We start from the raw sequence: 15,964 nt of genomic DNA on the forward strand, positions 1-15,964 counted from the left end.
TCATTCTAGACTCCTCCCTCGCGATGACCAGACAAGTCAATGCTGTTTCATCATCATGTCAGATCCCTACTCCCAAACTCCCGCCCTCACTGTGTGAGCGGCGCATGCGCAGAGGGCTCTACCCTCATTGCCAACTGTAACTTTCCCTTGTCGTGGTGGGGGCCCCGTTTCTACTCGACGCCATCTTAAGGGTCGTCCGAGTTCCCGTATGAGGTCTCTGTAGGAAGGACAGCGTGGACTCTCCCCCCCAACCCCACACTCTCTATCCGCCGTCGCGGATATCCGGCCCCCGGGAAATTAGTAAGGAGGGGCATATAACTGCCTCCCCCCCTGGGAGGGGCCCATGGCCATCTCCCCCTAGGCGCCTCATCCTTAGTGGGTGCCGCCTCCCCGTGGAAGGGGCCAATGGCCGTCTTCCCCCGGGCGCTCCCATCCATTGTGGGTGGCGCCCCACTCTAGGGACCTTTAAATTACTGCTCACCGATCATGACCTTACCGCCACAGACCGGATAGTTGACCGACTATCCGGTCCCCCCCAACTCCTCCTATAGGTCATGCTTCCTCAAACCTCTTAGCCATGCAACAAAGTCACCTATGAGTAGATCGTTCCCCTCCCTGGACAGGTGAACCCCATCGTTCAGATACATATGTTCACCCCGGATACACCCATGTGGAATGACATGCAACTGTGCAGAACGGAACAATCTACCAATCTTATTATTGACCCGTTTAACTGAATGGTTCAGAGCTGACACCGAAAGGCCCCCCTGCCACCTCCTTCTAGGAATCATGTGGGACCAGGCAATCGTGCACCCCGGGACTCTTTTAGCCAACCAGCTAACAGCCGACAAGATTCGTTCAAGTAACACTCGTCTACCCAGTGTCACCAAATCGTTGCCTCCCAGGTGAACTATGACTACAGATGGCGGTGACCTATGCCGCCCTAAAAGTCCCTCGAAAAATGACTCAAATTTGTCAAAAACGAGCCCACCTTTCCCATGGAAAGCCACTCTGAACCCGTATTCCCCAGGTGCGTGAATCGCGTCACCTTCCTTGAATACGTCACCGGCACGCCTCACGTATGAGTGGCCCACGACCCATGCCATCCTCTCTCCAGTCGGTGAACTCTGACCGCTGGTCTCTTGATGCAGGGTCGACCTCCAATTCTGCCCTGCATGGCAGGCTCGCGAAACTGCAAAGTAAACAAAAGACAGAAAACGTGAGTGCATGTCAATTGATCACTTACAACATGTGCAAGCGCACATACCTCTTGAAGCAATTCGATGACCAACGGCCTAATTGTTTCACTTCCTCAGCACTCTGACCCCTGGCTCTAGCCTCCGTAGCAGCCCCTATCCTAAAGGAGTGGGTCCCAAAATCACACGGGTCCATGCCCGCGTCAGCGATTGCCAGTGCCAACACCCTCCGAAACTGAAATGTCGTCAGTGGGGTGCCATCCTTGTGTCAGAGCAAGCTCCCCCCCCAAGCGGCCGTTCTTAGCGCCAAATAGTCTTCCACACATTTCAACGGGCAGACGGGGGACCCATGCTTGCGCTGTACGACCACACTATCTCCCATAGCCCCCTGGTCAGTCTTGGACCTGGCTATCATGATCACCATCGAATCACCCCTTATCTGGATGTGATCCCTGCACAAACCTCCCTCAATATCTCTCTTGTTCTTCGCGACAAGCTCGCTCACCCTCATGGCCCCATGAAATGCCAATGTGAACGCTGCCCAGAACAGAACTGTTTCGTAATGGGAGGAACACGTCTCATCCAGCTTTGCTAAAAGCAGAGACAGTCTGTCTAAGCCAATCGGGTGCCTCGTATCTTTCTTTCAACCCTCAAGGCGCTGCCAGCCGCGAAGGGCTTTTTTCACCAAAAAAGAACCTGTAGGGTCTTTTATGCCGTGTACCTGGGCCATGAAGGAAATGGCCGCCCTATGCCTACCGGCCGTTGCCACTGATCGGCCCTCCCTGCGTAGTGCAACCAGGTACCCCAGGAAGGATTCCTCCTGACCCCAATTCTGACTCCCCGTGGGACCTAAATACGTGCAATAGGAACGAAACGCTCCTTCGTATGCTTTCCTTGTCCTGGGGGCTAGACTTGCTGCCACGAGGTCTTGTAATCTGATGCACCGATTAGCCACATTGCTTCTGGGAATGGTGCTGCCTCTAGGTCTGCTGTGGGCAGATAACCCCTGAATGCCTGTATATTTGAACGAGAGAGTGCATCAGCCGCATGATTCAGTACACCTGGCACATGTTTCGCCCTGAACAGTACATTCAATCTCATGCACAGCAGCACAATCTCTTTCAACAATCTCAAGATCATTTTGCAGCGTGCTGCCTGTTGGTTAATGCAATCAACAACAGTCATATTGTCGGACCAAAACACCACTGAGCGGCCCCTGAAGTCGTCGGCCCATGTCATCAGAGCAACCCAGATGGGGAATAACTCCAGGAACCCAATGTTACCTGTGAGACCGTTGGAGTGCCACCATGTTGGCCAACTTTGTGCCGACCATCGATCACCTAAGAAGGCGCCAAAACCCACGCTCCCTGCCGAGTCGGTCCATAGACCCAATTCCTCCGAAGACTCTGGCGGGGAGCTCCAGACGACTCGACCGTTGAAGTCCGCCAGAAATGCCAACCAAATACGCATATCCTGGCGAACCTCCCCAGACAGTCTCGTACGGTGATGAGCCTCTTTGAGACCACCCATAGCTTGCGCGATAGAGCGCGAAAACGGGCGGGCCATAGGAATCACTCTCAAGGCAAAATTAAGCTGACCCACTGTTTGTTGGAACTGGTGCAGGGTCACTTTCTCCCCACCCAGGCATTGCATCAAGGAAGCCTGGAACTTGATCACTTTGTCTACTGGTAGTCGGAAACACCCCTCCACAGAATCGAGCTCAATTCCCAGAAACTCCAGTGAAGTAGATGGTCCGACCGTCTTACCTGGTGCCAATGGGACACCAAAATCATTCATGAGGATGCAGAAATCATACAGCGCCTGTGCGCAGTTCGTATCACCAGCTGCCCCCAAGAAAAGGAAATCATCCAGATAATGCATAACATGTCTATGCCCTGTAGCCTCAGTGAAGGCCCATTCCAAAAAACAGCTAAACATTTCAAAATAAGCACAAGAAATGGAGCAACCCATGGGCATGCATTTATCCATGTAATAACTTCCCTGAAATGCAAAACCTAGCAGGCGCTGATCCTGCGGGTGCACCGGAAGCAACCGGAACGCTGATTCGATATCACATTTCGCCATCAGCGCCCCAGGGCCTAGGTGGTTCAACATGGCTACGGCATCGTCGAACGATGCATATCGTACTGAACAAACTTCTGGGTCAATGGCATCATTCACCGAGGAACCCCTATGAGCAGAAAGGTTATGTATGAGTCTAAACTCCCCGGGATCTTTCTTCGGGACAACCCCTAACGGGGAACAGATGAACTCGGCCACCGGCGGGCAATGAAAGGGCCCAGCCACTCTCCCTAAACTGACTTCTTTTGCTATTTTCTTTTCTGCCACACCTGGGTTGTGCTGTATCGATAACTGGTTTCTACAAAAGGAGTTCCCCCGAAAATCCCCCACTGGGATGTGGAAGCCATGTAAGAATCCCTTCCTCAACACCCCAGCGGATACATGATCAGGGTATTTGTTTAACCACGGAATCATAACCATGAGATCAACGGGTGTGGGCAATCGGTCACAAAGGTCTACCTCACTCCTGCTTAGACCCACCTTTTCCCCCCGTCCCGCCATTTTTTGATCTACATGCACTTTCCGGGTGTGAGGAATTCCCACAGCCGGCACACACATGCTTAAACTTGCATGTCCCCTGTGGTGTGTCACAATTGCCTCGATTGAAGCCCCAACAGACCCCTCCTTTTCCGCCATTCCCGCCAACTCTAGGCTGATAGCCCCCACCTGTGCCTGCTCGAAAGGGCACCTGGGCTTTTGGCGGACCACTCCGGACCCGCTCCCGCCTGGCGAGGACGTACCTGTCGCCCCTGGCAGGAGTTGCTTGTGCCATGACACCGAGTCCAAACAATCCCAAGACAAAGAAGCATCATATTCTTTTGCTTTACGGAACTTCATGTCATAGCTTTTCCATTCTTCCCCCTCATACATTGAATAAAAATCCATAATGCGATTCTGATAGCAAACCAACTCAGTCATAACCTCAGGTTTACGTTCTCCCATAACTGCGGTAAATATAGAAAAGGCCTTAACCCAGTTCGTCACTGTCTCTTCCACCCTGAACTCGGCCATTTTGGCGCGCCAGACACTAGGGTGCCACAGATCTTTCTGCGTTTTAGCATACTCCATCTCACGATGGTCAGTTAACAATGAAAACATGTTGACATACTTGTCTCCCCATATTAACTCTTTCGTGGCCAAGGGAATGTGCTGTGCAACCTTTTCCCGCCTTGAGGGTATCGAGCCCTCCCCCACCATCGGCAATGCGAGCTTACCCGGATCGGCTGTTGTTGCCGCCGTCTTTTCTTGACCAGCTGCTGGTACTCCCGGCGCCACCTGTGGGGGAACAAGAGGAACACTCGCCTTCGCGACATCTCTCAATTGCCGCAACTGCTTCATTAACACTCTGGCTTCTTCAGCCGGAACTCCTGGGGTCGCTGTGCCCCCCACCTTTGTTTTGAGCCATGCCGTCAACTGTGCGGCCAATTCTGGGGGTATTTCATCGTCCTCGATCGAGGTGATTACCACCGGGATAGGCTGGCCTACATCAGGGGTCTGAACCGGGTTATCGACCGGTACGAGGGGGGCGATGAGAGGTACCTCTGAAACTGGGACCCCCCCCCGAAACCGCCCTTTCCTTGACCCGCTTCCCTCTTCCTCCGGGGACTATTCCCGGCAAAGCCGGGCCTATAACCTTTTTTGGCTGACCTGGGTCGTTCAATGCGGCCAATTGCTTATTTACCTCCGCTAAACCTCTCCCGAGCGATTGGACTTGTCCGAGCTTTCGGTCCATACAAGCCATCCGATTCGACAACAGGCGTAACATCCTCTCTGTCTCGGAACCCTTTCCTGCTGTCTTGCTAGGCATGGTTTCGAGTCTTCCGCCCTTGGTCGATCCACGAGGTCCTGAAATCTGTTGGCCCTCGAAACTGAAAGAGAAAAAACAAGATTACCACATTCAAAATTGCTGCTTGTTCCGTCGAGGGCTCACGAGCAACGAGTGGGTGCAGCCTTCCGATCCGAGGAACAAGAGGACGATCTTCTGGATTCCCGCTCTTTTATCCTTCTGCGGGAGGGCGTGTACCCGTCCCCGATACGCCTACTGGGCGTGGTCTTCCATCGAGGTGTCTAGGACAACCCCTCTCGGGTGGGGGAAGGCGCGCCCCGGCTACGCCGCTCTGGGCATACCAGCCGGGCTACGCCCACCCCGCCCAAAATGGTTTCCCGGGAGGTTCGGTCACCCATCCATACGATCGGGGGGACCGAGTGGTCGCCCCTTTCCATAAGCAAGGTAAGTCAATAACACACTGTTGAATCAACCTGTACTTAAGCTCAGATGGCTTGACATTGAGATGTTAGTCTTAACATAAAGTGAACCACCCATAACAGACACATAGGCATTTTGTGCCACATTTAAACAGATTTCTTATATAAATATTTATTGCTTTATACGTCAGGATAGGTTTATGGGTGGTTTATGTGAAGAAGACACCTTGTTTACCTCTGCACAAAGACAAGCTTAAAAGCAAAGGAGATGCAATTGTAACCTTTTGTCAAGCAAGTCATAATTTAACTAGTGTGTTACAAAAATTTTCTTTCTAAGCTTATATATAATTGAATGTAATTGATGCAGCCACTATTTCAGTGGCAAATGTGTATAACCATTCAAGACATGTTAGAATTAGATATTTGGAGCAAGTGGAACAGAAATTAAAAGCTCATAATAAGTAGTTGGTGGAGCTAGGACAGGTACTAGGGTGAGCTTAGAAAGGAAGAGCAAACAACAAAGGTAGAAGTTATAATATGGCTAGGGCTAGATAAAGCTGAAAGTCGTTCAGCAAAGATGGGAGAGACAGGTATGTTGAGAACAGATACAAGCTAGTATGTTACCTTGTAAGTATTGCACAGGCAGTTTTGGAATGTGGAGCCCATGGCTGAATCAGGGTATAAATGATACTCATTAGGTGAAGTTGTTAAAAGAGCAGATAGCAGAGCAGTCACCATCATCATTATGAGAGATAAGGGAATAAGATAGATACTAACCGATCCATGTATAAGTATATGATAATGAGGTGGATAAATGACCTAAACATATTTGGGGCAATATGTAGGTAGCATTTGTAAAACAAAAAAGAGAATGATCATGAATACATTGCAGTACTGGTTGTTAATACCCACAGAGTTTTGATAAGACTTGTTAAGCCATCAGTATAGTGATAGAATAAGAAGGTATGACCCATGAAATAGGGTTAGTCAGAAGATATGAGAATGAAAGTGACTCACTCAGAAACTCAAACTGGGACAAGAGGTCAACAAGATAATTTATGCATAATTTTAGAAAGCAATAGCTGGGGGGAAAGCAGTAGCTAGGAAAAAAGTAACTTAAGATATTAAATAAATTGAACTAAGCTGGTGTACCCCAAATAAATATTATTAGGAGCCTATTCTTAATCCATATCGGTGATGGTTAGCTAAAATCTTTACATCTTTGGTGTACATTTCTCCTAGAAGACTTTGATTATTTGTTTATAATACAATTTTTATATTACATTAATTTTGGGAATTTGTACTGCAAGTTTATGATATTACTATATGGTAAACGGAACATTAATGAAATTTTGAATAAAATATGCATTTTTAATCAAAAATAATAGTGTTAAAAATGTAACATTTGTAGGTCCACTGATTTTGAATTTTATTCCACAAGTTGGACATATGAAATTGTAGGGTGCATCAACTGTCATACAGTGTAAATGTATGAGAAATTTGAGATATTACTGAATGATTCTATTACGTTATGTAATCATTAATATAGTAACATACCATGCAGGATGTCTACAAATAGCAACATTTTTAAATTGTAATTAGTATCTGGGTGCCCGGTGAAATTTCATTGATATTCCTTCAACACAGCTTATAGAAGCAGTTACTAACTTAGATTGAGTTACAACAAATTTAATATGTATATATTAAACATAAAAGTGACTTCTACTTAACAGAAAATATAAAGTAGACAATTGGAATATAGTTGCGACCTCCTTGGCTGAGGAGTGGGTGGGGTAAAATTAAACTTACATTTCCACCGTCCGGGTCCAGCATATTCTCTGCTCCTGACCCTGGCAGTAACATGAACCAAAAGCAGGCAGTCAGAGTCCCTTCAATAAAGCAATCATAGTACTCGAAGCAGCATTTTGATTGTTGCAGATGCCTTCAAGCCAGCGGCTTATGGGGAGGCCATGTTGTACATGCTGCCTTGCAGCATGCATGGAGCAGGACAGAGTGTGCATGACTAGTTTGGGTAGCCCCAGGGGGCTGAAAAAGCAGTCTTTGCACATTAAGTAGTGCTCAGGCACACCGCTTCCTCCCCTTCATTTTGCAGAGCACGCTCCGCCCACCCACCCGCAGGCAAAAAAACATAAATTGATAATAAAACAAAGCTGTTACCATTTTATGTTTCTGCTTCTAGAACTGTGTGAAAGCAGTAAGGCAACACTACTCCTCCCTAGTAGAGGAGCTCCCTCTGTTAAAGTAAGCATACATTTTCATCAGGACTGATACACAAAACCTTTGATATGATTATATGTAAAATGTTTCTGCAAAATACCTGGTTTACTCTTTAGTTACATGTATAAGTTGTCTTACTCCTAACGTACTCCATGTGTGTGAAAGTCAAGAGTAACTTAGGGCCAGATGTAGGTCGGTCGGTAACGGCCGAAAATCGGTATTTTCGGCCGTTACCGAGCGGTATCCAACAATTGGTATGTAGGGGCACTTTTTTACAGAATCGGTAAATTTACCGATTCGGTAAATTTACCTATTCTGTAAAATACCGAATCGGTATTTTTACCGATTCGGTAAATCTCAGATGTAGGTGGGACTCTTCAGAGTCCCAAAGGCCCTACAAATTCGGTATTTTAACACCCAATCCAATTGGGTGTTAAAATACCGAATTCAGGTGTGCATGCACATGTGTGCATGCACACCTATGCCATGTGACAGACAGACATGCCCTTAGGGCATGTCTGTATGCCACATGGCGCACATGTCAATTTTTGGGGTGCCAGAGGGTGTCAAAGTGACACCCCCTGCACCCTTGCTAAAATCGGTATTTACCGATTCTGTAATTACAGAATCGGTATTTCCCATTGATTCCTATAGGCTTCACAGCCCATAGGAATCAATAGGAAATACCGATTCTGTAATTACAGAATCGGTAAATACCGAATATTACCGATTCGGTAATTCCACATCTGGAATTACCTACATCTCCCCCGCTCTATTTTACCACTTCTTAAATACCGAATCGGTAAAATTCGGTATTTAAGAAGTGGTAAAATAGATTTACCTACATCTAGCCCTTAGTTCTTTATTTTTTGAGCTTGTGCTCATATTAAAGAAAGTTGATTCTTTACAAGTCTTTTCAATAAGTACAATGAAGTAGAGCTGACTGTATTTATAATGTATAGTTGGTTAGTTAAAGACAGCTGACAACAAAACTTTTGGACATTCTCAGCTACTTGCCAAATGATAATACGGTCAAATTTGAGAAACATTGATGTGTCTAATTGTTGATTTGTGTTTTATCGTTAATAGGAACATGCAAACAATATTATAAAGGGTAAAAAGAAATCAAATCGAATGTTCCTTTTCTCAAACCCTACATTTATGCCGAAATTAAAACAAGAATTAAATAGGAGGATGACAATATTCAATGAAAATGATGTGAGTAAAATATTATCTTTATCAACCACACTTTGTAATTGAATTATATGAAACGACGTCACTAATAACAATACTATAAAAATGTTGTATTGCAGGCAAGAAGTCTAACGGAACAAATTAAGAAAGTTCTACATTTTTCACTAATTAGCCGAAAAACATCACTCATGATTGATGTGTTATTACCAGAGGTGAGAGTTTTCGGTAATGAAATGATCACTGCTTTTCTAAATTGTGTTTTTAATTAAAGTAACAAATAATTTAAAACTGTGTTTAAAACTTATTTGTTGTTAAGTATAAGAAATATCATTAAATGCATATAAAATGCAAATAAAAAATAGTTACATTGTTAGCCCACACAAATGACAAATCTGAGGTGAAGAAGTTGATTTTAAGATGGGAAACGTTAGATTTTATAGCTCCTCATGAAATGCAGACGTGTGAATGAAATAACACATTAACATGTGGATTGAATTGCACCTTCATAAGCATTGTTCAAATTGTGTATATTTTTATTTACTGACAGAAATGTCATAAAATCTACATAAGAAAGTAAGATTAATACAATGAGAAGATATGAACGACTGAAGATGATATAATGGAGAACGGGACCGCCCGCCATAAGGGCGGGGGTCCAGTTGGGGGAATTAGGATGTGCCCGCCGCAGTGGCGGGCACACCCTTCAATTGTGCCCGCCGCAGTGGCGGGCACACCCTTCAATTTTAGCATTGTGGCGGGAGGCCTAGCCTGCTCGGGAAGAAGGGGCAGAACTTTACGCAACATGCGAAGCAGCATCATGCACGTGGACGTGGTCTTGTTCACGTGCATGTCCAGCTGCAAATTGGGGCCGAATATAACCCCCAGGTTGAGAGCCGACTCGGCGGCTGACACAGTCTCGGGGAACAACGGGGGGCAGAAGTTCGCCGGGAGAACACGTGGAACCCGGTCCGAGGAGCAGTACAGTACCTCAGTCTTGGTACTGTTAAACTGCAACGAGTTAGAACTGAGCCAGTCAGCTGTGCATCGATGGAAAGTCTCCAGTAGGACCGCATTCTTCCCTTCCAGCGAAAAGACCAACTGGGTATCAATCGCATGATTAAATGCAGAGATACCAAATGATTGAATTAGTTGGACCAGAGGGCGGAGGTAAAGGTTAAAGAGTATAGTGCTGATGGCCGAGCCCTGTGGCACCCCCTGCCCCACTCTCCGCACCTCCAAGCTGAAAGGTGGTAACGCCACCACCTGCTGCCGGTTGTCCAAGTAAGAGACCAACCAGTCCCTTGCACTTGCCGTGACCCCACACTCCTCCAGCCTCCTGATAAGGGTAGGATGGCTGACCGTGTCGAACGCGGAAGACATGTCGAGCAGCACCAAAAAGGCTGCCCGACCACTGTCGACCCGCGACCGCAAGTTGTCAAGCACGGTCACCAGCGCGGATTCCGTCCCATGTGCTGGGCGAAAGCCAAACTGTGCCTCATCAAACCAGATGTTTTCTTCCAGGAAGCCAGACAAGGAGCGGGTCACTAACTTCTCCATGATCTTAATGGGGAAGGGAAGCAAGGAAATGGGTCGGTAATTAGACAAGCAGGCGGGGTCCAAGGTGGATTTCTTAAGGAGAGGTGATACCACTGCCAGTTTCCAGCACTCCGGGACCGTTGCAGTATCAAACGACTGGAGACAGATGGAGTACAAGGGCTGGAAAAGTTCATCCTGAAACACCTTCCAAAATTTAGGAGGGAGTGGATCAAGCGGGGAGCCAGATGACACCGTCTGTGCCAGACTACAGAACTCCTCAAAGGAGGGGATGGGAAAGAAGCTCAGCTGGGGTCGACTGGACACAATGTCCGGAGCTCCCAAGCTGAGAGCAAGACCCCTCAGCTGGGGTCGACTGGACGAGTCCTCCGGAGCTCCCAAACTGAGGGCATGACCACTCAGCTGTGGTCGACTGGACGACACATCCGGATCTCCCAAAGTGAGGGCAGGGCCACTCAGCCGGGGTCGACTGGGCGGTACGTCCGGAGCTCCCAAACTGAGGGCAGGGCCACCCGGCTGGGGTCGACTGGGAGGCAAGTCCGGAGCTCCCAAACTGAGAGCAGGACCACACAGCTGGGGTCGACTGGGCGAGCCGCCCGGAGCTCCCGAACCGGGGGAGGAAGGTACTGGGCTCTGTAAACCTTCCAAGATCTTAACGATCTTCTCCTCGAAGGCACAGGCCAGGGAGTCGCACAAGACCTGCGACGCAGGAACATTATTGACCGCGCATGAAGGATGAGTCAGGTCCCTAACGATTTTAAACAGTGCCTGCGACTTGTTGGAAGCCTGATTCAAGGTGGCTTCCAGATAGGACGCCTTAGCCACCTTAATCTGTGTCTTATATTCCTGCAGGGACTGCCTAAAGATAGCCTTCGCCGAGTCAGAATACTGCTACCTCCACGCCCTTTCGGCGCATTTGCAGCTAAGGTTTAACTGCCGCAGGGCGTCCGTATACCAGGGGCTCGCCCGATTCAGCCTGCCCCTTGACCTACGGAGTGGCGCTACCTTGTCAAAAGAGTTCGAGATGGACTGACATAAGGTGGTATAGCTCTCTTCCACCGAGTCACTCAAACTGAAGTTGCCCGGTAGTAGTCTGGGCAGAGGCGAGGCTTTTAGGAGTCGAGACCAAGGTCTGCCCAACTTAGCCTGTCTAGATCCAGCCTCCACCGAGGAGTGATCCCCCAAATAGAGGGAGAAAGCGAGTGATCCGTCCAGTATTGACACAAGATGTCAACCACAGACACAAGTTGGGTGTCTGCGAAAACTAGGTCCAGAACGTGGCCCTTCCGATGTGTGGCTGACCGGACCAGCTGTTGCAGCTTGATGTCATTGCAGGCTTGGCACAGAGTGGAAAGCGCACTGTCCAGCGGGCCACCCGACCACAGGTTAAAATCCCCTAAGACCACTAGCTTAGAGTGGGTGTTAGAGAGGTCGTAAAACAGGTCAATGAAGTCAGGGAGGGAAGGTACATTGCCAGGCGGACGGTAGCACAAAACGCCCGAGCAAAAAGTCTTCTCGTGATTTTTAAGAGAAAACCCCATCAATTCAAAGCCCAACACCTCTCTAATCTTAAGCTGGGAGAGAGCTAGCGTGTCTCTATAAATTAATCCAATCCCACCACCCCGGTTTTTCACACGAGGGGTATGGTTGATTTTAAACCCTGGAGGGTAGGCCAAAAACCCAGTTCAACCTCACAGTCCTCCCGCGTCCAGGTTTCTGTTAGAACCAGAACATCGAGCACCGCGGACTCGATGAGGAAGGCGATCTTCGTGTGGTGCTTACAAAGGGACCGGACATTAAGCAGCCCACAGGAGAGGTGACAAGACATCTGAGAGGTGAATCTAAATCTGCGATTACTTTTTATGCATGTATGCTGTCATTGAGCGTGGGGCTGTGAAAAAATGCCTTGAAATTTAAGAGGGATAAAACACATCTTCTGACTTAGAACCTTTGTCAATAACTGAAAATAGTAATTGATGCGCTTCTTATTTGAAATTGGCTTGTACACTGGCACTTAATCTGATATAGCACTGTCTTTCTTCATTAAATTTTAGTTGACTTTCTAAAAGCAAGTAAATTTAAATTTAGTGTCCTGTTTTTTCTTTTTGGGTTGCAAACCTGGGTATGAAACATAGTGCTACCATTCTTTCTCGGGTAAAGTAATGCAATGCACTATATTTTTGGCATCTTTCTTAAATGTTTGGCCCTGTTTGCAACATGTTCAGAAAAGGGCAGTTAAGATTCCACTTGCTGTAAATTGACACAACACGGTCACCCAGACATAGTCCACAGTTTACACTGTCTAGCATTAACTAAGATAAAATCCAAACCGATCTTTAATATCTGCTGATGCCCTGTTACTGGATGTTCCTCAAATTAAGTTTGCGCGTAAGGGAAGGAGATCATTAGCTTTTCACAACCAACGAGGTATGTAAGACCATTGCACCTGCAGGTTGAGCACAATAACCTACAAATATTTAAGTTTCCGAAAACTGGTATGTTAAAAAAAGTAGTTGTGTCTATAGTCCAAGGCATTCTTTATTGTATATATTTTGTACAAAAAGTTTTTCTCTACTAAAAAGGCACAAACATCTTTCTGAAAAATGTCAAAGTAAAGATTATATAATTTCATTTGTATTGACAGGTAATTAGTACTAAATTGATGCAAAGAGGTTACATTGATTTGTAATATTTTGCAAATATTTATTTAAACCAATTTTTATAAGGTTAACTTACCTGTTCCCACCCTAAAACCCAGGGATACTAATTTGCATTAGCTATACGGCAAATGCCAAGCCACTCCTTTGACTTTAAAAAGTGTGAAAACTTCTCACAGTGCAGTAAAAACGTACTTTCATGACCTTTTGTGACTAATGAAAGTTTTGTTGGTATTATGTTTACAATGGCATAATAAAGTTTAATACAGCTTAAAGAAAGGCTTCCCAAAAGTAATTATTGGATAATGGAAGCTTTAAATGCCACATTGTTAGTAATCATGCTATATTTGTGGCCATTTCTATCATATTTATGACTATTCTTGGAATAATAATGTCTATGACTGACATGTTGTGAAGGATCTTATCATTATGATGGACATCCATTGTAAAGTTGTGTACCTGACAAAACAGTGGGCTTCCTTGAATAAAGTAGTCATCTTGAGCATTATTGAATAAAAATCTGGCATGTGAAAAACTAAACCTGGTCATGCCAAGCAGAAAGTTTTAATGAGATTAGTTCGCATTATGAGAATCACAAGCGGGCAAATAGGGGTTATACTTGAAAAAATGTTTTTGAATTAAAAATGTAGTTAACTTTTATGCCAATACATTATTTAATTTGAGTGTGTTTAACCGTTATAAGATGTTCATATTAAAAAAGAAATATAATGCATTGTTATTGAAAGGGATGAAACTATGTGTTGGTGTTTAGCCATCTTCTGTGATCAAGTGGCCAAAATGAATATTTGGGCATGTGGTGCATGAAAATGTGGTTATACACTTATGAGGGTATTGGTAAAGTTTCCAAAAACATAAATGGACACAAATTAGTAAACCCTTCTCTTTACAAGACATACCTTTGAATTTGTGATTATTATGAAAACTGCCAATAATTCATTACATGTCACCTAAATAACATTTATTCTAAAACAAATATCATTGCATAAAATAATATAAATTAAAATGTGCTATTTAACAGTGTATGCACATTAACCTGAAAGTATGTAGGGTTCGACTATTTAGCCAAAGATGGTAAAACATTGAAAATTAAAATAACCAGGCATTTTCCCTTCACAAACACAATAGGCAAACGGATATACTTGTATGTTTAAATTGGGTGTAATCAGACAACTTGTAACATGTTCAAAACTTTAGGTAGGAAGGGTAATACTAAATATAAAATGATGAAAGACAACAAAAGATAATCAATATTTAAAATCTAAAATAGTTGTAAATTTAAATGTGTCTTTTCGTATAACATGAAATAAAAATGTTTGCAAGAAAAGAATAAAAATTAAGAAGCTTATATTATTAGAAAAAGCTAATTTACAACATTTATTTTGCATCAAATTTTTTAAAAGAGAAAATAAGTGTACACACTTAACACCTGCTAATTAATACATCTTAAAAATGTATAGTACTAAAAAATGAAATAAAATAGGAATGTAATTATTGTATTGAATGTTTATATGGTATGATTACTTTCCATGTAAGCTTTAAAGCTAAAAGTATGTTGCTTTAAAAGTCAATTTTTTCTCTTTGCAGATGACAATCAAAATTCTACAAAAACATGAAGATTTAAATAGATATGAAGCAGAACTTGTACTGATGAGAGGGGACTTCCTAGACTCCAATGAGGATGAAGTAGATGATGTTGAGACATTGAAAAAATTGAAAATGGGTGCACTGAAATACATTTTTTGAATGATTGTCTTGTTTATTAAATTGAAAATTTTAATTGTATGTGTTTGTCAAATGGAGTAAAGTATTACATGTAACTTTAATAAATAATTGTTTTAAATATTTATTTACTAAAGTACAATATGTATAACTGTTTACTGAGGTTCAATTATAAATAAAAGCTTCAAAAGTTGATTTTTTTTTTAGTAATGAGATAAAAAATACTATGAAGATATTGTCTGTGATGCCTATTGCGATTATGCTTCATTTCAACATAGAATATTTATAAACAATTGAAACAAAGAACGTGTAATCATAAACAATAAGAATTGTGTTGTACAACATTTTTGATTTGATGAACATCGAAATTAAAATGACGACCAGATTGTGCAATGTTATCATTAGGATTCTACATCAACTACAATTTCATGTTATTAATAATTGAAAATGCTATTAATCTAGAATGCACTGAATTGCTGTGTATATTTGTTCAAAAAAGAAGGCAAATAAACCTAATGTCTGTCAAAATTAAAAAGAACAACAAATGTAGTGGACTTTATGGAAATAAACAGTTCAGTGTAAAAAAAGAACCTGTGATTTATCTTCAGGAGTTTTACATCTTTTGCTTTACATATACCCAAAGTCTTACCATATCGGTTACTGTTGGGTGTACTACTCTATACGTTAAACATGCCTCACAGTTAAGATGAGCCTGTGCTCCTATTTTCAATATGATGAAATTGATTGATTTTATTTTGGCATATTTAATCCTTACTTCTAAGCCCCTAGTGTTGTGCACAAATTGTACACAAGGCCTTCAAGTTAAATGTCACTGTTGGACTGCAGCACCGTGTGTCCCATCCACTAACCTTATGGTTTCAAAACGAAAATGTGTGACTACCTGTAGAAAAGTGCATTAGAAAATATTATGGCTGGGGAGCCTTACCAAATCATGTTATATTTATATCCCAAAGATGGTCCTTGAATTCACAGTAATACTTATTTTTCTCGGTCCTATGAAGTGAGTGGCTAGAAGAAATAAGGCTTAACTAGAGGAACATGTAATTAACACAATTTCCAAGAAATCCAGCATCAATC

At 44.1% G+C, this 15,964-nt stretch overlaps 1 long non-coding RNA gene across 1 annotated transcript; it reads left to right on the plus strand.

Annotated features, from left to right (window-relative positions):
• The first annotated feature begins 8,814 nt into the window (after positions 1-8,814).
• On the plus strand, positions 8,815-15,017 carry LOC144824377 (uncharacterized). The gene is made up of 3 exons (XR_013608919.1): positions 8,815-8,939; positions 9,035-9,127; positions 14,732-15,017. It is a non-coding gene; the product is annotated as an uncharacterized LOC144824377 (long non-coding RNA).
• The last annotated feature ends 947 nt before the right edge of the window (positions 15,018-15,964 follow it).

The sequence above is a fragment of the Lissotriton helveticus genome, chromosome 3_1, assembly GCF_964261635.1.
Source record: "Lissotriton helveticus chromosome 3_1, aLisHel1.1, whole genome shotgun sequence".
NCBI lineage: Eukaryota > Metazoa > Chordata > Amphibia > Caudata > Salamandridae > Lissotriton > Lissotriton helveticus.